Genomic DNA, 25,000 nt, shown 5'->3' on the forward strand with positions numbered 1-25,000 from the left:
AGATGCATACACACATTTTGCAATTCTTTTTGTGCATATAGAACTTTTATAAATGAAACCCCACTAGCCTGTATCAAATTTCTTGCTTTAAAATTCCAGTTTAAACAGGCTTTATCTTCGTTCGCTTACATTTAGCTCATGCTACCTTAAATCTGACAAGCTATCTGGCTAAGCAAGAAATTTGGCTTTGTGATACAGGCCCCAGGTGTTCCTGTTGAGTGGAAGGAAAAACGCCATTCCCCAAATTTCATTCAAAGCTCAAAAACAGGGCAGCGCAAATAGGCCATCATAGAAGGGCATAGCTTAATGCCTCCAGCAGTCTAGCTAGATACCTGCAGATTGCCTGTTACCAGCAGTCAGAGGCGTGTGACTTATCCAGTCACTCCAATCTCATGAAGAAACATGGGAAGAAACCAATTGTTCAAGTAAGTGTTGTGTTTGAGGTGCAAGACTGAAAACCAAACTGAAGAAGATGCAATTAAAATGCCAGAAAACAAAAGGCACAGAACAGAAAAAACTAGGGATGTCACTATTGCTAATTATTAATTAATACAGAAACACAGTAATCCCTTCACACTTGCGAGGGTTACATTCTGAAGATCCCCGAATATTTGTGAATACTTCAGCACCCCTAACCTCAACCCATAACAGTCGACACCTTGTGTCAAATTGCTTTGTCATTTTATATGTAGATATTTCTATGTATTATACAAACCATCTAAGTTACTGTATGCTGCTACATGTACAATAAAATCCCGTTATAGTGGACTCGCTTATAACGGAATATCGTCTATAACAGATGAGGTCCGCTGGTCCCGGCCGTGCGCCTTTAAGAACATGCAGAAAAAGCATCGGATATAGCGGACTTGCATATAACCGAATTTTGCTTATAATTGAAAAAACAATTTGGTCCCCAGGGCCACTGTTAGCTGTAGTTTTGTTCAGCTATAACGGACATGCAGCTCCGCCTACAAGGCGCGTGGTGTGCTGGTGATATCCAGCGCAGAGGCGTAGTCGGGATTATTAATAGTCACACATCTGGTCAGGTAAAGTTGGATTACTACATGTACAATATAATAATCTATACCACAAGTGTGTCTGCTGGGGTGTGGCATGAGTAAATAGTGTCCTGTAGTTGTGTTCTGGGCATACAACAACTCTGGATATAACAGACTCTGGGTATAACGGACTGTCAGGTCCCTTGAAGTCTGTACAAAATTACTACTGTATGCACTTGGAAGACTACTATTGGACCTATTATTAAAAATGCAAAATTACCAGTTGAGCATAAAGAGTCACAGAGTACTCAACTGGTTGGTTGAAACAAAACATTGGTCTGGATCTGTACTTTGTACCAAAGGTAATGCGTTTGTTCACTGGTCTAACAAAAACAGGCATTTATTTGCACATTGTAATAATAATAATAAAAAAATCTAAAATATAATCTTACATAATGTTAACAATCATAATAAGGTAAATCCGGTATAAATCCCGTTTTCTCTGCTACTGAGTATGGTGGCATATCTTAAGCAATAAACAGCCCAATAGCATAATTATTTTTTAGACCGGTCTGAATTTCCTGGCAAATGCACTTTAAGCCGTATTTGGATAAGATCCAGTTTTACATAGTTTTAGGGAGGTTTCCCAAAATTACCAGAAATAGCGTAGATAAATTCTGACATTAACGTCAGAGTTAGTGCATATAGAAAGCAAATGACAACAGAATTTTCATTTTTTTTGGCTGCCCTATGCCAGTAACATACTAATCAAACACAAAAGCAGAACTTTTTCTCCCAACCACACAATGGCTTACAGACTCAGCAGTGTTGTACTGCTCCAGGCCTTCTGAAAACCTTGACAAAGAAGCGACTGTAGGTGCAGGCTGCCAAACATTTATATGGGAGAACTCAGTAAGCCACATTTTCTCATAGAAGTGCTGTTTCTTACATTTCATCTTTATGCCTTTATAGATATGACCTTATAACCGAAATGACAATTCAGACTGGACTATTATTACCAAAAGAGGTCTGTGTTCACTGAAATGCAGAAGGTAATCTGCTCCAGAATAAAAATTCGGGAGCAAATTACCTTCTGTATTTCAGCTACAACAATAATTACAGACATGGAAGTTTTGGATGGGATTAAAATCACGGACCTTGTCGGTAATTGCGTCAACTATATTACATCCCCAGATAAAACTAATCCTGTGCAAATAAGGCTAAAGATGCCAGCTGGAGACTAACTTGCAGAGGCTGTTTCTGCCTTACTCCAGCAGGTCATCCTCTTGGATTATGTTGTTTCAGAAGAGTTAGCAAGTTGAATGTTTCTCCAGCTACATATAACGTACTGAAGACCACATGCCACCTGTTATTGTAGCGTTAAGTCCATCAGTAGGACCAGACCATGCTGACATCAGGCCAGGATATATTGGTGCAATTCTGACTTTCCAACGGCCTGCATTCCTTGTTTTGGAGGCTGAAAATGAACTTGGAAGTAAATTTAATATGATTTATGTCATATAAAAGTTTAGGAAGTCAAATGATCAGTTACTCCCCAAATGTCAGAACAGCTTGTCAATATTTACACTACACGAGATGTTTCTTTTGGCCTTTATTGATTTTTCTTTCTCTTTGTCTTTCTCTTTAAAAAGATGACTGATGACTGTGACAGTACTGTGAAAATCTGAATTTGGAATTGACTAGTCTTGATCTTGTATAAGAAAATGGAAATTCCTTCTAAACTTATGACTTTGTGCTAGTAAGGGTGTAATGGCCCAGCAAACATATCTATACAGGTGTATATCATGTTTATTGGTCCAGAACCCTTTCTGGACATATTCGGGATGTGCTAAGCTGGTTCAATTTCTGAACATCAGGCCAAGATCTGGTCAGAAATTGGTCCACAGCCGTACAATCCAGTCTATCAAAGAAAAAATTAAGCTGAGGGGTTTTGGGCTAAGTTATCAAAAACTTACTGTGACAAATAACGTATTAAAGCTAAGAGGGATGTTTAACCTGAGTCACCTCCCATGACTAACTATTCATTCCTTTAACAAACAACTGAAACTGGTTTTAAGTTATGTAGATAGCTAGTTATGTTGCTAAAGTTAACATAGCTATTTTCATCTGTAGATACAACTTCACATTGTCTCTGGTGTAATAACAGCACCAATGTTCTGCAGATGGATTGTCTGAAAGAAAAATCATGTATTCTATATATTATTCATTCTTATTAGTATCACACATCGCGATGCATTCCCGAAAACTCGGAACTTGAAAATTTCCAACCTCCTACTTAAAAAAGTACTATAGAACAGCTGAACAGAATGGATTCATAATGCAAATTTATGCAAGGGAATACTGATTCCGCAAGTGTTTGATACTTGCATAACACAGCATTTCTCACAGACGTGATAGCAAAAACTAGCACGCAATAAAAAAAATTGCACATAGTAAATCATGATATACACCGTGTGAACAGTAAATAAGCATCTTTTCAGTTTCACATCACTGTCACTCTCGAAACTCGGCAATACTGAGCCTACCCTACTGCAGTGGAAAAACAAAGTTGGAACCGTGCTGTAACTAGTCTCTCTTTGCAGTACAGCTTGGGTATGGACAGAACATTGTCATAGCGGGAAAGCACATCTATAGTTTCCTTTGCTGTCAGAGTTTTCAGAATCTCAATTTTCCTCCACTTTGTTGTTGTGTTTGATAAACGCTTTCATTTATCAAAGTATCAATCCTCACTTTGGTTACCATTTTTGACTTTAATGAATATGGGAGGCTGCGCCACACCTCCCCAGGCCCACAATGATGAAATGTGATGGGGGCGGTAAATGGTTTGGTACGAAAAATATAAGACGAATTGCATGCCTTATTGATTTAAAACAGGACATACTATTTCTTTTTTCAGTACGGGGCTATTGCGTAATATACGGGACTGGTGCAAACTTGAAACCTCTCATTTCCCAAAAGACTTAACACTGACATGTTCCTTCGGCATAATAAAAAAACGCACCAAAAACTTAACGTTCTTATTTACAAGTGAAGTACTTTTAACTCTTGGCTCCTTCAACAGGGATCCACAATTTCAGTCCTGGAGGGCCAGCATCTAAGACAGTTTGCACATTTCCATCCCCAACATATACCTCAATCAGCTAATTACCAGGTTTAGTAGGGGTGTCTGAACAGGAAAATTTGGAAACTGTTGGATTCTGGCCCCCCAGGACCAGAACTAGGGAACCCTGATTTAGAGTATACCAATTCCTCACCCACAAAACAACAAGGAATATTGGCAAACAAGTGATTTTATCTTGCCTGATGCCTGAACTCACGTTCTGAATGGTTAAACATGGTTAACTGCTTTACATGTCAGATTGCTTTTATCAGCCAAACAGTGACTATGGATATTGATGTCAACTTAAATTAGCGATGTCAGCATGGATAGGAAGTGGAGACACTACTGGTCTCAGTCTGAGGACACTGTAGGTGCTGTTTCTTACAGAGATAGACTCGGGTCTGTCAGTCAGGAAGTGCAGGATCCAGTTACAGAGGGGGAGTGTTCACGCCCAGCAGATTTCCTACGAACCTCAGCGGGATCATTGTGTTGAACGCTGTACTTAAGTCAATGAACAGCATTGACATAGCTGTCCTTTCTGTCCAGGTGTGAGAGGCTGAGGTGGACGGCAGGGGAGACTGCATCATCTGTGGGCCAGCTGAGTGAATCAGACCAGGAGTGGTGCCTTCATGTGCCTCGATACCAGCTGCTCAAAGTACTTCTTAATGATGTGCATGTGTGTTACTTCTTAGGCACTGGGATGATCCTGGTTTTTTTGAGGCATGTAGATACCACCGCTGTGCTCAGGGATACGTTGAAGATGTCTGTCAGGACATTTGCCAGCTGGTCTGTCTCTGAGAACCCAGCCAGGTTTGTTGTCAGGTCCCACTAACTTTCCCAGGGTTGACTCTGCACAGGATCATCCTGACATCAGTGATGGATTGATAAAGTATCTGGTCATTCAGAGAGGGGGTGATCTTACTTGCGGGGTCCTTGTTCTGTCCCTCAAAATGTCCAAAGAAGTCATGCAGCGCATCTGGCAGGACAGGGCCTCACTGCTTTTGGCTTGTAGTCAGTGACGGATTGAATTTCCTATCACATGCGCCATGTGTCCTTTGAGTTCATGAAGCGGCTGTTGATTTTTCCTACATAGGTGCACTTATTCTCCTTAATGGCCCAAGAGAGTATGACTGAGGCTGTAGTATATGCCACTGTGTCTCCGGACCTGTAGGCAACATCTCTAATTTTCACCAGGGTGCGCAGCTCTGCAGAGAACCAGGGTTTATGGTTTGTGTGGGTGATGACTATCCTGTGACTTCAGAATTACTAATCTCTATAATGAACTGTTCTTAATCTTTAATGTAGGCACATAATGCCTTGTCACAATTACCCATCATCATTATTAACACAGCTCAAGGTGTCTCTAATGCATCACCTGTACAAGAGCCCAGAAGTGGCTCTTCATCGTTATCTGGCTCTTTCAGCGATACTGTGAACAAAGAGAGTAAATGAGGCGAGAGTGACAGCTTGCAGAGTACAACGAGACATAACTACACTTCCTCATGGTGTCCTCCACTTCTTTCAGTGATGCTGTGAAATGTATAGTATCCTGGTAACATGGTCCTTTCAACATAAGGAACATTTCCTTTATTTAAACTATACTGAACGTGACAAACTTTCCCAATGTTCATAATTCCACATATTCCAGTCTCAGAACCAGAGTACAAATTAGCCATCTAACAACCACTTATGCCGGTCAGGGTCAAGGGTCGCCTGAAGTCAAAATCAGGCAGCATAGGGCAAAACCTGTGGCTGGGTCATAGCTTGAATTGCATGCCGGTCAATCACAGTACATAACTATAAACACAATAATAAATTACAGGCAACTGAGACACACCAATTAGTCTAACTCAGGGGTCTCCAACTCCGGTCCTGGAGAGCTACTATCCAGTAAGTTTTCTATTCTACCTGGCTTCTGATGAGGCACACCTGTTCCTGGTATTTACCTGAGAACTTGTGTGGCTCATCAGAAGCCAGGTAGGATAGAAAACCTACTGGTTAGTAGCTCTCCAGGACCGGAGTTGGAGACCCCTGGTCTAACTGCATGCTGTTGGACTGCAGGAGGAAACCGGAGTACCTGGAGGAATGGGGCAACGGGGGTACCCAACGGGGGTACCCAATGAGGGGTATCCAATGGGGGTACCCAATGAGGGATATCCAATGGGGGTACCCAATGTGCCGCCCGAGTGCAAATTAGTAAACCGTCAATAGTCATATACCACAAGACAACATGTATAACAACTGTACATTAACTCTTCTGGGTTTTTTAAAAATCAATTTGTAGCTAACATTTTAATTTACAAATACAAACTCAATCAATAGATTATTGTTTTGATGTAAGTAGTCAAACATTCTCCACAACTATAATTATGTCATATCAGGTAGGCTTTAAAGCATAACTACCTGCAGAAAAACCCACATGAACATGAGATATCCTACCAGGAAGAACCATCCTTTTATTCTAGCTTTAAGTACTGTAACAAAAGGATGAAATCTACAGGAAGTGTCTCACTTTTTCTGCTTTTCCATTCATAAAATTTGAAATTTGATGTCAGCCAGTCTTTGAAATGGAAATATGGAAACACAGCATTCTTACTTATTTTACATTAAAATACTAAGGGACTGAAATTTGGAATAAATGTGTTCGTTTTAGTAAATGCCAACTGAAGGACAATTAAAACTCCATTACATTTTAAGGTCATGTTATGATACAGTACTCACCCATTTAAAGTATCTTTTTTTTTAAATGCCGTATCCATGGTTCTAAGGCCAGGGGCTTTAAAAACATAATCATGCTGTTCTAAACTCAAATTCCATTTCAATTGGCTGGGCTTATCCTCACCACTGATGCTAGAAAACATTCTGTGTTCATGTGAACGATAAGGAAAATGGTTTATATACTGTAACAAACAAATCTTCCTTTATAACAATTCAAAATGACGCCGTACTGTCACATTTAAGTAAACAAAGAGACAGATATGTGTACAGATACTTTTCATACTCTGATATAACTACTCATACTTTAACGCAGCCCAGGACCTAGAAAAACCTGCTGAGAAAAAGCCAGAATTTGCCCTCACTGGGCAAGAAATCCTCTTCCTGACTTCTGTCTCTTCTATACTGGATAAGCCTTTCCAAACAGATCCTGTTGTCATGCTTCTGAGGTTGCAGTCTTTCAGTTCTTAGCTACCATCTGGTCACAAACAACCAATCATAACTGAATTCAACATCTGCACAGTCACAGACATGATAATCACCATGTACTTATAAAAGCGTGCATGTTGTAAACATCTCAAAATAAAACAAAACTAGCACATAAGAAAAAGTATATGTAGATGAAGAACCGGTTAACACAGTATAGAAAAAAAGAAATGGAAAACATCTGAATATATGTCCTGGCTCTCAAAAGCATAAAAATACCTAGCATTTAAAGAAATTTCTACAAAATGAGATTAAAGATACTGAGAGAGATAAATCATGATGCTAGCATCTCATCACCTACTGGCTCTAAAGTGGGAGCAGAATAATTGTCTTGCGACATACAAGAGGTTAAATGTATCATCTCAGAGGGACAGAAAGTGTCAAGATTGGTTCCATCAATTGCAACCGTATCACACAGCTCACTGATAGAAATTGGACATTCAAGGCACAAAGCCAGAACAGATGGTTATCATTGTCACATTTTAGATAAAACATCACATAAAATGCCAAAAAAACAACATTACAGACACCATGCAAAGAAATAATAAGATCCATACATGCAATTTGCATAAAAGTAGGGCGCACTTGGAGTCTCTGTGTGGCTAACATAACTAATTACTTCTCTCCAATAGTGTTATTATTCTTCTAATTATCACTGTATTTTTAGCTGATGAAATGCTTCCACTGTACTATTTAAGACATCTCAAAGCTTCCTACAGGTGACTTAGAGGTTCCATCTGAACTGGATGCATACTTACTGTTTCACTTCATAGACTCAAATGGCAACTGGTTCTAAATGCTAAATTGCTGAATAGCAAAGTTTTACACATGTTGGGTGATGCACAAAGGCATTGTGCATACATGAATTACATCTGTCTTTATTTGGTTTACATGGCTTACTGTGTGAAAGATGAGCCTTTTCAGGAATCGGTTCAATCAATAGGACAATCATATACCTTGAATGTATGTAGTGCATGGTACCATCAATCCATATTTATAACAGCAAAAAGATCCGCATCTCAATGGCCTTTGATGGCACTCTTCATGATGTTGGAGGAAAAATAACATTAAAACAGTAAATCACTAAAGACTGTATACTTACACAAACCTAACACCATCATCTATTTAATTTCTATTAGAAAGAGTTTTCTTTTGATCCCAAGACAGCACGTAAAGGCCACTATGTGCTACACTGATCTTATCATTCACAGAATTCTTCCTCCCAGCCCTCCCTATAATTTTTTTTCTACCTGATAGTGTGATTAATGGATGATTCAAAAAGCAGAGCTCCTGCTTCATTAAGCATCCACTGTCTGCCCTTTGCTGATAAAGAGGGGTGGCATGGAGAATGGACAGGTGAATGACAGCAGGCCAGGTGACTGCTACGCCTGCTTGGGGACTGATGAGTTCAGGTCAGGGAGTGGACAGGTGACTAGCGGATGGCTGATTGATGCATGGCTGGAGGCCGTACGAAAGGAAGGAGGTGAGGGAAATGGTGAAGGCAGTTTCCAAAGGTATTGAAACGTCTAGGGAGTGAAGAGACAATGGGTGAGAAGGTGAAGGGCCTGCCAGAGACACAGATGGCGGACTGAGTAGAGGCAAGCTCTGCGCCCGAAGAACCCAGATCCTGGAGCCAACTGTGAGCAGAAATCAAGTCAAACTGGGGCCACGTCTGAGAGGGGGAGGATGAAAGCAGACCTGCTGAAGAGCAGGCCCAGCCCTTTCTTGGGGGCTGCGTTAAAACCATTATACTGATGCACCTCAGCATGCATCATCTATCAAGTGAGCATGCACATTTAGAATGGTGTTGAGGTGCCCTTTTACAATGTGCAACCAAACTGCACAGAAATGTGGAAGTTCCTAAATACTCACACTCTTTACAGCGTATAATACTGTCGCTTATAAAGTATTCATATGTGCACAACTTCACTGTTTAATTTATTTATATGTTGTCTAGCCTTTCAAGTTTTTGTAGACCAAGTGTATCATTTCTCAACCACACATAATACCAGTATACTGACTTACAGCTGTCCTTAACACCAATATGTTGATTTGCTTTTTAACTGTGTAGTATATGCCAAACGAAACAAATTATGTGCCTAAAACTGTAAACTATCAAATCAAACTAAACAAATTATGTGCCTAAAACTGTGAACTATTAAATCAGTCCAGTGAGATCAGTCTTGACTGTTACTTTCCAATTAACATATGTACCCACATGTAACATCATAATTCATCATAATTATTATTTTGAAAACCTTTTGTAAGGCTGAGACTGTACAACACAAATCAACCACATCATCACAACAATCAGAAAAATTGCATACAACCCCATGTTTGTTTTGAATTACCTTCATTTAAGTTCTAAAACATCATTATCCAACTAAGACACCATATGACGTCATCACTGGTTCACCCAATAGAGTCTTTTTGTATACATGGAGCAATACATATATTTCTTACTTTAATAAAACTGTGGCATCCAAGAGGGAAAAACCAAGCAGAGGCATGAATTTTGCTCAGCCCCAACCAGTTTAGAATTGAACGTGTTATATGCTTAAATACACTGCCAGAAGACATGCTGAGTGACTTAAAATTGCATGTTCTGTCAGAGGCAAAAGCCACAGATTTTACCTTTCTACTTTTCTTTAGACATAGGGAGTTCTTGCCTCTTTGTAACTGCACTGACAGTTGTTAAGACAGTTAGCAGCCAGTTTAGTTATTTTTAAGAGTACCCTTTCCCTAGTTGAGTTCCACAAGCTTTCTCGCAGAATACAAAGTAGATCAGCCTGTGTGCAGTGTACAGATAAACAATATTTTAATATGCCAAACATACAACATATCTAAAAGGGAAAGATAATTTGAAAACTGGAAGTGATTAAGTCTTGTACGCAAATTTGTACCAAAGCCTGTCTTCACTCACCAGGGTTTCAGTGTATATATATATATATATATATATATATATATATATATATATATATATATATATATATATATATATATATATATATATATATAATTTGCACATTGTCTTGTACGCATTATTTCCGTAATTAGGTTCAATTCTTCATTTATAGCCTCATGTTAACTATTGCAGAGACTTGCAAAATGACCTGATCATCCCAACCTGGCATCTCACTAGGCTATAAAGGTGCACTATATTACAAAGTCAATATATGAAGGCTATATCATAGTCCAACAGCTTTTTCACACATATGTGACTGCCTTTTATAAGGAAAAGATAACTGGCTTCTGTAGATTTTAAATGCCACAGTGGAAAGTCTGGGGATTTGAGGTCGCGTATTGGTATTTTCTGCATATGTCAGTACCGTGATTTCATTCATGATGATGCAGTAGCCATGAACCTTTGCTGAAAGTGCAAGTTAATCTAGGTATAAACTGAACTGTATTTGCTATTTTAGTTGCTTTTGTTTAACTACTCTGAATAAACAGTCTGCTTACATAAAATGTGTCACAGTAACAATGTCCTATGCTGGCATTAGAGATGATAAAGAAACTCGAAATGATGCCCAGATCACTCAATACAAAGTCCAAGAGCAGGGAAAGAGGCTGACAGGCACAAATACCTGAGCTTCTCAACAATGCTAAGCAAACAAGAAGCTGCTGGCCCATTTCTGCTGGACTGGACTCAATTTGTGGGTCTATTCAGACAGAACAGAGACAGTAACAAGCTGCAGTGAAGTGCTAAGTACGCAAGACTATTCCTCTGCACACTCCCTGGGTTTTCATTTTTTATTTTATAAAGGCAGGTTTCAGCATCTGCCACCATAAGTCATGCACTGTGCTCTGGGGTTAGAAGTATAAGAAAATGAAATATACAAAAGTATATCAAACAAAAATCATCTCCTGCCATTAATCTCTGACTGGATCATGCAAATACGTTTCCACAAGTTAGCTGGGCGCAGGAAGTAAAGAATCGCACAACGCCGGGGTCTGCCAGCCTCAGCCTTTATACTATAAATACTTTATATTTTATACACAAGCCCGACATCTCAATTCCAAATACTGCTCATTACAATTACAATTTATGATCCAGGCTGGTGAACTGAAAATCAATGTTTGTGTACCTCTAGGGGGAACAGTGAAACAGTAATTCGTTGTTGATTAAAGTGTTGTACAGTTGCCCTATAGGCCTATGTGAAACAATGTAACTTCGATAGGAAATCAGGACACCCAGAAGACCAAAACACATGTAGTGGCCACATTCAGTTTAGGTAATGACTCAAAAATGTCATAGCACTTCTAAATGTCAGGGAACCATGGTACAATATTGACCGAAAGGAAAGAAAGTGAAAAAGGGAACATTCAAAGTATTACAGTAGAAGGCAGGGGGCCGCTGTAGCTCCGCTTATAGCACTGGGCTTGCGCACAGCTATTGAAGTGCCGACTGCACTGTCGGTGGTAGAACACAAGCAAATGTAGGTATATTAATCCACAGCGGCACATATCTATACGAACCGGATAGTTTAGGAATAACTATAATGGTTTTAACACATCTAATCAATTAACTCACAAACATTTGTGTCGCGAAAATACAGCCTACGGGAATAAGAGTTCTCTTCACTTGCGTATAAAACATCTACAAGCACCTTTCAGACAGAGACAATAGTACATATATATGCAGTAGCCGTGAATGAATACGATATTGTATTAAGTTCTGCGATTTATGTACATTACAATTGTCGTTCCGGATCGCCACAATACTAAGAAACACCAGAAACAGATATACAAGTAGCGTGTGTTGCATGTTGCAACTTAGTTTTCTTGGAGTTTAAACAAATTAAACAAAAAGTCATCAACAAGTGAATAATGATTTTCCGATTAGCGTTGATGGTATATATATATATATATATATATATATATATATATATATATATATATATATATATATATATATATGCACATACAAATACATATATATGTTTAAGTACAATAATACATAAGCGCCAGAAATACACTTAGAAAATGTTATCGATTATTCCAGTTTCGGTGAATGAACAGAAGACGGGGTCTTCATTTGTTTGGTATTGATCATGAGGAGTTACGCGCGGACATACATTTATAATGAATGTATAAATTCTACATACTGTGAAAGCTGCACTAATTTCAATTCCCGTTACTTATGTCTTAAGCAACCACGTGTCAAGTCCAAGTTTAAGTAGATGTTAGTAAAAGCAAAGTTTCTCTCATGATGTCGATCCGTTAAAAATTACAGTCTAATTTACAAATGATCATTTTAAATCATTTATTAAAAATGTTTTCTTAAAGAACTTGCATTGCAGTGCTCCTCATACTCTCTAGAAACACCTGTCTACCGGATAAAACACAGCACTCATTTGAAAGTTAAGCAAAACGCTGCAGCCGTAGAGGAGACCCCTTAATTAAATACACAATTTATGCTTTACCTTAGTGGTATCGCAGTCTTCGTATTTTTTATTTTTATTTTTTAAAAAGAAAGCTTCATGCCGCCACCAATCCTCGTCAGTTTCGTGTCGCAAATCGCGGCAGTCAACAAAAGGTGTAACTTCCTGCGAGCACCAGGATCTGGGAGAGAGGACGGGAGTACACAGAGGGCTTCTTCAGCCTGCCTCCTGGAGATCACCCCGGAGCGCAAGGAAATTCAATATGCGGTAACAGATACTCCAGGCGGCGTGCACGGCGCGCGTTCACGAAAGATGAGGGAGGGAGGAAGGGATGGAGAGAGAGAAAACAGTTTGATTTGGGAAACGTGCACCAGACAGCCCCTTGCAGGCTGAAGATCCGAGTGGGAGGGGCTTCACATACCTGTCTTCGCAGTCAAGATACAGGTGCTCCTACGCGGGGTCCAATGGGGAGAAATACTGACACACATTAATCACGTCGTGTCATAATGGTTTATTGTAGGGTAGTATTAGAAACTCAAAAGACGAATGTAGGAAAAATTCTGTTGGCAGCGTCAGTGAAATTATCATTTGGGATGACGTGGGATGTTTTGGAATGTTGTTTTCATATTAAGAGGTAGGTCAGAGCTAAACTTTAAATTTCTTCTGCTAATTAATATTAAAGTTTTTGAAAGTCACCTATATCATGTTCCATACCACTTTCAATTTTACATTGTCATGTGTTTTATTTTATTATTTTTTTAATGTCTGTATTGATTTTTTTCCTCAGTGGATTTGTCTAATCAGCATTTTGTATGTCAGACTGATCTTCTTCTTATTCTTCCTCTTAATTATTATTATTATTATTATTAAGTAATGGTGGTGAGCAGTAGTAGTTATAATCTTAAATATTTGGTCCAAAAGCATGTCTTGCTGGTTTCTCTGATTGGCTCCATTTGTTTATTCTCCTGGGGGATGTTAGATCCTCAACCATGCAGGTTGTGTGTGGAGATTCCTGAGACAACCCTGTGTTTCCTTTCCTGTCAACTGAAAGGCATCCAACCCTATTGGCTTCAGGGTTAGAATAATAGGCACATTTTTGAGTATCCTCAAATGTCTTGGAAAACAAACAATAATGAGACCCTACTTTCACCTCTGGATCAAAACCTCACAAGTAGCACGTAGCACATGGCCATTGTCATCCAGTACAAAGCCTGAGAAGGAGCCCAGTTTGTACACTGCTCTATATTCCTTCATTGAACCCTTGTATACATTGTGAGTGCATACATTTAAACATGTGTGTACATTTAAAAATGAATCCTCATGCATACACTGGTGCTTTTAAGCTGACAGGACCACACCAGTCATCAGGTGGGTAATCATCCCCTTTATTCTTGAGACATCAAAATGATAGAACAGAACAGTGGTGATGAGGTGGTAGATCGATGCTATCTTCAGATAATATGGGATAATACAGGAATTTATTTTTGGCCATTGATATTGGTGGCTACCCCTTTCGCCGCAAACCTTCATCACGAGTGCCATCCACACATAAACATATAAAGTAATCAATGCTTTCATGGTGATTACCCTGTCATCCAACAAGACCATTTGGTGCTGGGAATCCAGGAAGAAAGTGATGCATAATGGATAGACTTTCCATGGCAACAGCCTTCACTCCCCAGAAAAATTAATGTTTATAATAGCAACAGTGCTTGCTCACCAAGCTAATCCCCTTTCAGACAGTACGTAATATTTACAGATCAACTAAGGCATTTAACTGCTAGTGAATGTTGCATATGGAGTCATACCATTGAGGTAACTGAAGGACAGGCACATTGCAGGAATGCTTTAGCTTAATCCTAATCTTTAATTTACTTCTGGTTTGGGTTTGGCTTACGTATATTACATATCATCAGTTTTCGATACATTTATCCATGCCTGGGAAAATTATGCTTGTGCACCTGACCACTGTTTTTCGTTTTAAAATTGTAATGTCTCTGCATCCATTATATTTCTCATGCTGTTTAGTCTTAGGATAAAAGGTTTTATTTTGTAGTTGTCATGTAGTTAACATGTAGTTGTCCTGTTTTGGAGTGGCAGATCTCCTAAACTGAATTATGAATTTTGTATTTGTCTTACATGTCTGCCTATCTTTTCAACTGCCAGGTATCTCCAAGGCTTTGACATGATAATAAACAGCTACATGAGCTAACAGAGAATGAGTGTCCTATATAATAGCCATCTTATGTGTTATATTCTGTACAAAAGAAATGACTATCGTATGTCTCATCATTAACTGTCTGCCACTGTCATTTTCAATCCACAGTATTCTGGGATGTGGGGAATCTTCTTCTCCATGACAACGCGAAGGAAGCCAGAAATGCTTTAGCAAGTCATTGGTGATGGTTCTCTAATTAACTCTTGCCTGTGCTTAATCAATAGAGGCAATATTCTTAATATACTCTAAATAATGTGTAAATAATGTGTTTTTGTATTTTGTTAGCATAATATTGAGAGCTCCTTCAAGAACTGCACACGTCCTAAAAAATTTCCCCCCATCTGTTCAAATAATGTTTATGGAATTCGACGCATCATAAAAATCCAGGTAATCTTGCAATTGTTTGTGTTCAACTTGATTGATGTTCTTAGCTAAATGGATATACTACACAGGTGTCAAATTATGGTTATAATAGTTGGTTTGCTTTTCAACATTGCTTTGATGTGCTGTATCGAACAAACAATAAAAAATAAATTAGTTAAACACAGCAAGTGGGGAAAAAATACACTATTCCCAAGACAACCTACTGTATGAACTACCCGTTGAAGCCGAGCACATGGTACGGTGAAGATATGCATGTTTTCTGATTTTAAATTATGATGTTAAACATGCAACACACATGAACTGCACAGAAGCTGGAACAATGAATTGGTAATCTGTTTAATTCGGTCAAATTCAGTTTAATTTTGTTATGGCATTCTTCTGAACATGATTTCCCCAAAGTGCCTAACAAAGATTAAGCAAAAAGAAGAATATCATGGATGGAAATAAAAGACATTAGTGTTCCACAGTACAAAACTTCTAAATAGAGAAAAAAGCCAGGAGTGGTGAAGAGAGGAAACTAGAACTTTCAGGTTGGAAAAACCACTGGGAGGACAATCATATACAAATCTTTGGTACTGTTAGGACCTTCACCTGTGTCCAACTTTCATAAAGACAAAACCATTGCGTACTTTACATGCATTTAGAAAGTTAAATATAGACATTAGAATTCCTGCACAAGTTTCTTGTAACTTTAGTTTACTGTTAGTTGTTATTAACAGTAAACAAACAAACAAACAATTTAATAAATAGGACATAGAAAAGGTGTTGGTGAGGTATGACATACATTTTTAAATGGTTTATTTTCAGATTTAACTCAGTGTATGTAATTAGACCTACTTTTATTCCCTTTTACGTTCACTTGGGATACAGTATGATGAGCAAAACATTAATATGTTACTCATGTCCCATGGTAGTGTCTTTCAGGGCTGCAGGATTGCCCAATAGCTGCTGTGCATGCCTGTGGAAGTGTGCATCATTAACCAGATGCGTGGCATCTCTGGCGTGTGAATGCAGTGGGAGTAAGGTCTATAGATCCTTTGCATTTACATAGAGGTTTAATGAGCTGGGAGGATTGGGGTTTCCATGGCAACTCTTGGAATACTGTCCAGCTCAGGAAGGGAGAATCAGGTGTTTGGGCCTGGTTCTCTCTGTGGAGTTTCTGAATTGTGTCACACCTGGGTTCTCCTGGAGGAATTCTTGCCTGTCAGGGCTAATTTGACTGCATTGGCAAGTGAATTCAGGATAAAGACATGTCTGAAAATTCACCTGTCAAAATCAAGGGTTAAAATGTAAAATGTAATATTTCTGATAAAACAATAAACAAAGCAAATCACCCTTTAAGAAATAAGAAAATAAATTTGAACTCATCATGTTAGGACATCACTTCATCATTTCCTTTCTGAAAGGTCTTTTTTCTGATGAGAAAAATAAAACTGTAAAAGCTTTTTTGTATTAATTGAATTTGTGGTATTCCTTATATTTAAAAGGTACTTTGCACTGCTCTAAGTGAAGCCTGATAAATCACTGAAGTAAACAGCCAATTAGATGTGCAAAATATTGTGTTTAAGCTGCATAACTGTAGCTTTTACTTTGTTCATCTTTGTCTTCTTAGCATAATAATTTATTTATGCATGTGCCCCCGTCTTCATCTTAGGTTCTTCCCAGGTTTCTACAATGTTGTTCAGTTTTTTTTTCCATCTATCAATCTATATGAAATGTCTCTAAAAATACTTTAGTGTGTGTATGACCTGTAACGGACCGGAATTTCATCCAGATTGTGCTCAGCCGTGAGCCCTGTCCTCCATTAGATTATGTTCTCCATAACGCAGCACTGGGTTCTGAAACAATGGAATGGAAATTGATGTATAATAAGTATTTATACTGTTTTGTTGATGATTTGGCACAATACATTAATTAAGCCATTGTTCTATCTATTTCTGTGTTTTGCCACATTTTGCATATGAATTGTTTTGTATTCATGGCTTTTCTGTGTCAGCCAGCATGCTTCTTTTAGTAACTACATTGCTTATTAGAGCAATGTAGTTACTAAAAGTCTTTCGGTCGTGAACATTCTTCCTTAATTATATAAAAAATATATACAGTATATCTGTGCGAAACCCTGTCATTGAAATATGAAAGAAGAGGAGTGCAAATGGTTCATCAATACCTTTTCAGAAAATATATCTATCAAAGCTTTTTAATTTCCCAGAAAAGAGAAGGAAAAGTTATATAAGGAAACATGACCTTATGTTTTGCTTAGGTAGGTGATTTCAGAGGACTCAATCTGTCAAGCCCTACAGAACACCTGTAAAGGGCTATTGAAATTCAGATTTTTTAACAGAATCAATCCAGTCCTACTAAATGATAAATCTAGGGCAATTGATCACAATTCACATAGGACAGGTGGAAAAAGCATTTCCCATGACAATTAATTATGTGCTCCTCCTTGTCTTGTCCCTTCTCCTTTTTATGAGAATGGTCATGTAGTGAGGCTACATCATTTTCCCAGTGGCGCATTAACGAGTTCAGGGCCGCTAAGTTGCACTCTCTGCAGGCCGCTCTTCTGCTCCCACATCCCCACAATGATACAACAATTAACTATAAAACTATTTAATATTAGTAACTATCAAATAATTTCTAGTTAAAGAGAGTGTGACGTTGTATCAAACCAGAGCAATCGCATCATAAGAACAACAAACTGGCGAGTTCACACTTTCTCATCAGTCATATGCAGCAAGCAGAAGGAGGGCAAGAGAGACCGCATTGAATAAACGCATCTCCCCATAGCAGAAACCTTAAAACATTACACTCTGATCCAGTGTGCGTCAACTGCATCCACAATGTGCACTCAAGGTACATTTACAATAGGTAGTATAGACTATAGAGAGAGGCAAATTCCAAAAGAAAACACAAAACAAGCTCTTAATATTAGAATGCTTTCCTCCGTGCTTTCCTGGCAGAAAACTAATTGACGAGGCTCATGAAAGGTACAATGTACATTATTATACTGTACTGCATAATACTGTACTCTCACAAATGAAAAGCATTCTGATGTTTTAGCCCAATTTTCAAAGGACGATACAGCAATGAAAAAATATCATGTATCAAGGGATGAAGGAAAACAATAAAAATTTACTTTTTATACCCCTCAAAGGACAAAGGAACAATGAAAAAACAATGGTTACTGGTACACTTTTTATAATGAAAAATATTAGAGTATCATGTACCTGCACATAACCTGTAATAAGAAAATTTTATTTGTTTAAAAATATAATACCCACAAAATGTCTGTTGTGGGTACTCAACCGTTTCTGAATTTTTTTTTGGACCACAGTAAACCACAGGTAACTGAAACCGCAGATATGGGGACTTCGCATATGCATACCATAAATAAACACTACGGTATAAAAAGAGCACCAAAAAGAGATACCTTTAAGAATCAGTCTCTCCATTTCCTTTTAGCCTATCACCAACTCATAAATAAATAAATGACCAATAAAGGATCACTTTAAAATAATAATAATAATAATAATAATAATAGACTAGATGGCCAATAGGGGCCCCCCATAATCACTCTGGGCCCTTAGACTGCAGCCCATGAAGCCTGTCCATTAGTCTGCCCCTGCATTTGCCTAATGTCAATTCTAGATGCATCGGAAACATCATTTTAAAATACATTTTTCTACCTTTCTCCCAGGATTTTTATGAGTTAATGATAAACTTTGGCTCTTATCACAGCTGCTGCCATGCAATGTAGCATGATTAAAGTTATATAATTTGAAGAAACTTCAGGGCCTCTTTATCGCTTTACTGTGAACACTGAAGAATTTCCTGAAGACAAGTACATGGCAATCTACTCATATCTGATTAGAAGGCAGACATCTGCATCAGGGAGGGACCAAGCAAGTCCCACATTGGCAGGCGTCAGCCTGTGGTCACGCACATGGATCATCTTCATATTGTTTCAGTAAAAAGGGAAAGACTAGCCAGCTGGTCAGTGGGGGTGTTTTAAGGTTTAAACTTGAACTGGCTGGCAAAGCCATTAAATATATTTATTAATAAAATGAAAATTCATGAGATTAATTAGATATGCTGTGGTGAATTAAGAAAGACTGCCAAAACAAAAGAGATTTACATGAATATGTATGATGATTTTATCAAGATTTCTGCACCGCCGTCTAACAAATCTATAAATAAATATGAAATAACTCTCAGAACAGGTCAATGAACAGATGAGCTAAAACTAGATTACTTTGGCTACAGCTCATGATGTAATTAAAAAATAAATACATTAACAAACAAACAAATAAAAAATAAAAAAACAAAACTGATAACATTGATCGACACCAATTCTTTTTCACATGGACAGAGAAATCATATGAGTCCTAGCCCTGTTTCTATCATTATGTATCTTGCATTCTAATTGCAGGTAATTGCTTCCTCACAGGAAATACCCTGGCCTTTGGCCCTGTCACTTCCTGTCATGCAGGGTTACAAAACAGAGTAAACCTGTTAGATGTCATTGTACAAGCTGTAACTCTGTTGAACATGTAGCTTCACTGATGCCCCAAAGAGAAACAGTCCCAGTGTGCTACAGAATCATAGTGTGAGCAAACTTAAATTTACCAGTGAACACACTGTTGTCACTGTCCTCAAGCAAAAAAAATAAGAGGACTACTGCTAACATACATCTCCACTGGGATGAGCCTTACTAGGAAGTCAATTCAAAGGTGAGAAAAGATGGCACAGAGTAAAGATAAAAAAGGGTTTTGTGGTCTCTTTCTGCCATGACATATAAAAATGCACTAATATGAATAAAGCTAGTAAGAAATTAAAAATCCTTGTCATATTTCTCCTCGGTGTGATTGGAAGAGCGCTGGAGCTTTCACAGCTTCAGCTGGGTTATAAGTAAGAGCAACTCCTGCATTAAATACAGACCTAATTACAACAAAGTGGGACAGTATATAGGGCATCAAAAAAATAGTCAGTGAGGACAGGCACAGAGGGGCTGAGGGATGGGGGAAGATGCATCCCCCCCCCAACACTGGCGTAAACACTGCAAACACTCAGAAGCGCTGAGGGAATCCTATTCTTTTATGTCAGCTGTTCGTCTCACAGGCCATAGACAAATCTTGGGGAAATTCAAGTGGGGTTCACCATAAAGTAGCTGGCCTTCATCTAATGGCAATATGTACCCCAGTGGCACAACATCGTGAACCTCCATGAAGGAAGAGGCCTCGTGCTCAAAGGAAGCTCCTTCCTCTGTAATCATGTGCATGCCATTTGCTAAACACTATTATTGTGAAGTTCCACTGCAGCAAGTTTAAAATTTCATGAAATTGTTTCCTTTGGGTATTTAGAATAAAATGGGAAAGGGTTGCAATAACTGAGGTATCTGAAACAAAAACGGACTTTTCAACTTCAACCAAGGCTACATTTTTATATTACAATTTCTGACCAGAAGTCATTTTGCATTTCATTGATATCTAATGGGGGCCTTCTCTTGTTAAGTTAGTGGGCTTCTTGCTAAGGCAGATGAACTGAAGCAGTGCTCTTGAGCTTTAGGTGAGGTCTTGGTGCAGTCCGCTACCCAGTGACCCCAGAATTTTTCATTTGTGTGGTCAGTGCTAAAGAAAGCAATTATTGTGCTGTCTGGGGCTGTGTGTGACATCGTGTAGCTGTACGTCATAAAGAATAAGAGTGGACTGTACATTAAGGGCTACTAAAATAAAACTAGTGCACTTGATTTAAAGTTGAGGCCACAGGGATGTTACATAGTGAATAGGATCTGTTTTATCATGAAATATGAAATAGATTTTTATTTGTCCAGTAGAAGACTGTCAAAATACCATTTAAGACACACATGAAAAGTTGTCCCAGTTAGACTTTTTATTCACTTCTTCTTCAACCCCCCCCCCCCTTTCTCAAAGCATATTTCCTTGGAAAAAGTGGCAGGAGGAAGCCAATTAATCACAACGCCGTCCCCGATGTTTTCACCTTCATTCGTCTTTAGCTCCTCTGCGAGCCGTAAGTAGGTCAGCAGCGGCGGCACCAGGCCTAACTTTGGCGCTGTACCCTTGGAGTGAGCTTTGCGTGGGCGCTGGGCCCGTGGTAGCAGGGCCACCAGGCTATTATTGGAAGAGCGGGTGGAATCGGGTACAGTCGTCACACTAAGCGAATTGCAGGACACCCCCCCCCCCCTCCCACTGCAGGGGAAGTGGGTTAGGAACAAGGTACGTTCTGCCTTACATCCGGCTTTTATAAAACTGGTGCTTTCTGGGTTAAGTGAGGGGGGACCTTAAGGGAGCTGACAGCACGTCCCTCGGCATACCCCAAGAATCCCTTTAAACACGGAGAAGGCATTGCCTCATGACTTCAACATACTGACGCAAAACCCTGGCTGGCTCTTTCGACACCATCAACAGCTACTGTATATCAGCACCACCCACAAAACATCAAACCACTTACACTCGTCAAAAAACACATGGAGCAGACAGTGGCGTGTCGTCTGGAAGTAATCAGAGGAGGCTCGTTAATACAGACAAGAACATTAATTAATAAACAGCCGTACAGCCTGTGAGTGCTGAACATGGGACTGAAGATAGATCTGCCTGATTTAAAATAGCTGATCTCCCATGAATCCCTGCACAGGAAGATGAGATCTCTCACAGAAAAACTACAATACTGGTGAATCGCTGTTTGTTTGTGTTATTAAGACAAACAAAATAGCTTAAGTTGTTCCTTCTGGTCTCTAGAGGAAGCTGAAAATGACGTGTGAACTTTACCTGAGAGGAATAAATTATGTCGAACTTTATTCAGTGCAAAACTGCCACAAGGAGCTGAGAACAAACCCAAAAACAGGCCAACGGGGTGACTGACAGATGACAGCACTATCACCTTTTTCTCTCCTATCATTCATTGTATCACATAAATCATGTCGTAAGCTTGTTAATGACTTACCTCTCTTCAGATGCTCTGTATTGAAAAAGGACAAGCATCTATTACTCGCTACCATTTACTGTTTTTCATTGACATTATCTGTCTTGGCCTGACATATTCACCTCTTTGTCTCCATTTCATCTATCATAACAATTCCTGCATTGCATGCAGTGCTCTTAAGAAGACTGAATGGAGCAGGATGAAGAATTAAAAATGCCTATTGTCGCCTTTCTAAATGTCATTCTGAAATGCAGTAACAATAATGAAGCTTCATGTTACACAACACGACTAAAGACGTTTTAATTTGTGTGGAGGAAATAACACAATTAAATTGGACAACAACCTATTGTTCACCTCACAGTAGTTTTCTCCTTGATCATTATGGCCAATTCATACTTCACTTTTCTTTGTGCGCTTTTGGTCCGCACATGGGGTGAGTGACGTAAACTTTGTTATCAGGGGATTGTGTTGGACGATGGGCAAGTAGCCCAAATTTTTATGTCTGGCAGAGATCATGCACATTGGTGTGCCCACGTGTAAAGAAACTGACAAGGTGGTTCCAATAGGTGGCAGCACTGATTTTCACAGTGCAGATGTCAACCAAGAAAGAGTAGAGGAAGAATAGCTGTTGTTATAGTTGTAGTTACGGTGAGCAGCTGCATGAGAAGGCGCTAAAATGCACCCTGGGGGGGAGGTTATGCTTATTCTGCTCTCATCAGTGCAGAAGTTGTGGCCATGCAAGAAGTTTTGAGGCTGCTATATAATACAGGGTGGAACAGCTGAACTTAAGCCGTTAGGTTCCTTTGTTTATTGATTCTATTTCCCATAAAACAATGCAATGATTTACAGCAGTATTTCATCGAAATTAAAACTCGTGTGCTGTTTGCTGAAGAGAGTGAGCAAACATACAATTATAATGATCTTGAGCACAGCCATAGTTTCTTGCAGCAACACACTGAAATGTCGTCAAAATGGTTGACCACCTGCTGCAGAATAGATTAAAGATTTGTGAAAGCCTTGCAAATACCAACAACAGCACAACCAGGTCTGATAAAAGTTTGTTAGCATAAGAACTGGTGTCTTAGTTGGCGATGTCTGCCATGAAATCTTTTCTTGGAGCACAGAACTACATGGTGCATAGCCTGGGCACAGGTGGCTAAAGGGATCTAAAGAAATTCGTGATACTTAAGGTGATACTTAAAAGTAGTTGCTAATAAAAAACTTATTGTTTTGCTTACTGTTCAATTAGCATTCTTAAGTAACCACCTTTCCCAAAGTGACATTCAGTGATTATCCTGTGAATTCCTCTTGTATCTCATACATACATATTCTATAGGCTACAAAGGACAACCCTCTTCAGAAATGTGGTAGGCATATGTTTTGTTTATTTCGGATGAAGCAGAAACAGATAAAGTGTATATACCAAGGGGCTATTCCACAAAGCAGGATTTGTTCAGGATTTTATTAAAATGACTCATGAACTCCCCAGAATACGTCTTTTATGTTCTGTATGTGGGTCTGCTGCATTGAAATCATTCTGTGCCCTCAAGGGCTTTGGAATTTGTAATATTGACTATTTAACCTTTCCCTCCTAAAAATACATTTAGCAAAACATTTAATGGTGAGATTAAATAATTTTTCTTTATAATAACAAGATGTGGTATTCCAATTTTTTTTTCCAAAAATAGTCATATGATAATCAGGGTTGTCTAATTTTTGGGTGAAAATGGTATTTTTGCTGAATTTTTTTTTGTTAGTTTTGTAATTTTTCTCCACCGCTCTTTCCCTGGAATTGATTAAATCCACTCATCAGGTGTGTGGCTTAAAATAACCACCCAGAGCACACTAAATGCTCGTGAGCGTCATACCCATATGACATGCCCATATTTTTGAGTTTCTCCGAACAAGGTGCGTATATGGTCTCTCAACACCAGCTCCTTAACCAGGAAAGTCCAGCAGCGTATCAACTTTCTGCGAAAGCTGAGGAAAGCCCATCTCCCACCACCCATTCCCACCACCTTCTACAGAGGTACTATTGAGAGCATCCTGAGCAGCTGCATCACTGTCTGGTATGGAAACTGCACCGTATCGGATCTCAAGACCCTACAGCGGATAGTGAGAACAGCCGAGAAGATCATTGGAGCCTCTCTTCCCTCTATCACAGACACCTATCGCACCCGCTGCCTCCACGAAGCCACCAGCATCGTGGGGACCCGATGCATGAGAAGGCGCTAAAATGCATCGTGGGGACTCTTCTGGCAAGAGGTACCGGAGCATTCAGGCCCTCACTGCCAGACTGTGCAACAGCTTCTTCCCCCAAGCCGTCAGACTCCTGAACAATCAGAGACCGGACTGAGACATACACACACCTTACACAGTCCACTACCTCAATAACTTTTTGCACAACCTATTGCACTGTTGCATTTTACACTTAGCCTGCCTTACTCTTAAGACATGTCTTACTGTCATCTCTTCTATTTCTTCTATTGCACTGTCTTGTGTCGCACTGTTTTTGCAATGTATGCACTTTTTGCACACTTGCACTTCCTGTAGTCCTGTGTTGATGTAGTGTTATATGTAGCACCATGGTCCTGGAGGAACGTTGTCTCATTTCACTATGTACTGTACAGTATATGGTTGAAATGACAATAAAAAGCCACTTGACTTGACTTGATAGTGCATCAATATGTCAGATTGTGCTGCACAAAAGTCCATTGAACAATGCGTGGTGATGCACTTGTGCTTCACTTGGCAC

The 25,000-nt window shown here is 39.1% G+C and overlaps 1 protein-coding gene across 8 annotated transcripts in view; it reads right to left on the bottom strand.

Moving 5' to 3' along the window:
• The window catches only part of shank2b (SH3 and multiple ankyrin repeat domains 2b), a 193,697-nt gene extending 180,758 nt beyond the window's left edge, over positions 1 to 12,939 (bottom strand). For all 8 annotated transcript variants that reach the window (XM_023805315.1, XM_072718094.1, XM_072718093.1 and 5 more), the window contains exon 1: positions 12,747 to 12,939. The gene's annotated coding sequence lies outside the window, so the exon portion shown is untranslated. The remainder of the gene's footprint in view (positions 1 to 12,746) is intronic.
• Positions 12,940 to 25,000: the final 12,061 nt, after the last annotated feature.

Source organism: Paramormyrops kingsleyae, chromosome 11 (assembly GCF_048594095.1).
Source record: "Paramormyrops kingsleyae isolate MSU_618 chromosome 11, PKINGS_0.4, whole genome shotgun sequence".
In the NCBI taxonomy this organism is placed as follows: Eukaryota; Metazoa; Chordata; class Actinopteri; order Osteoglossiformes; family Mormyridae; genus Paramormyrops; species Paramormyrops kingsleyae.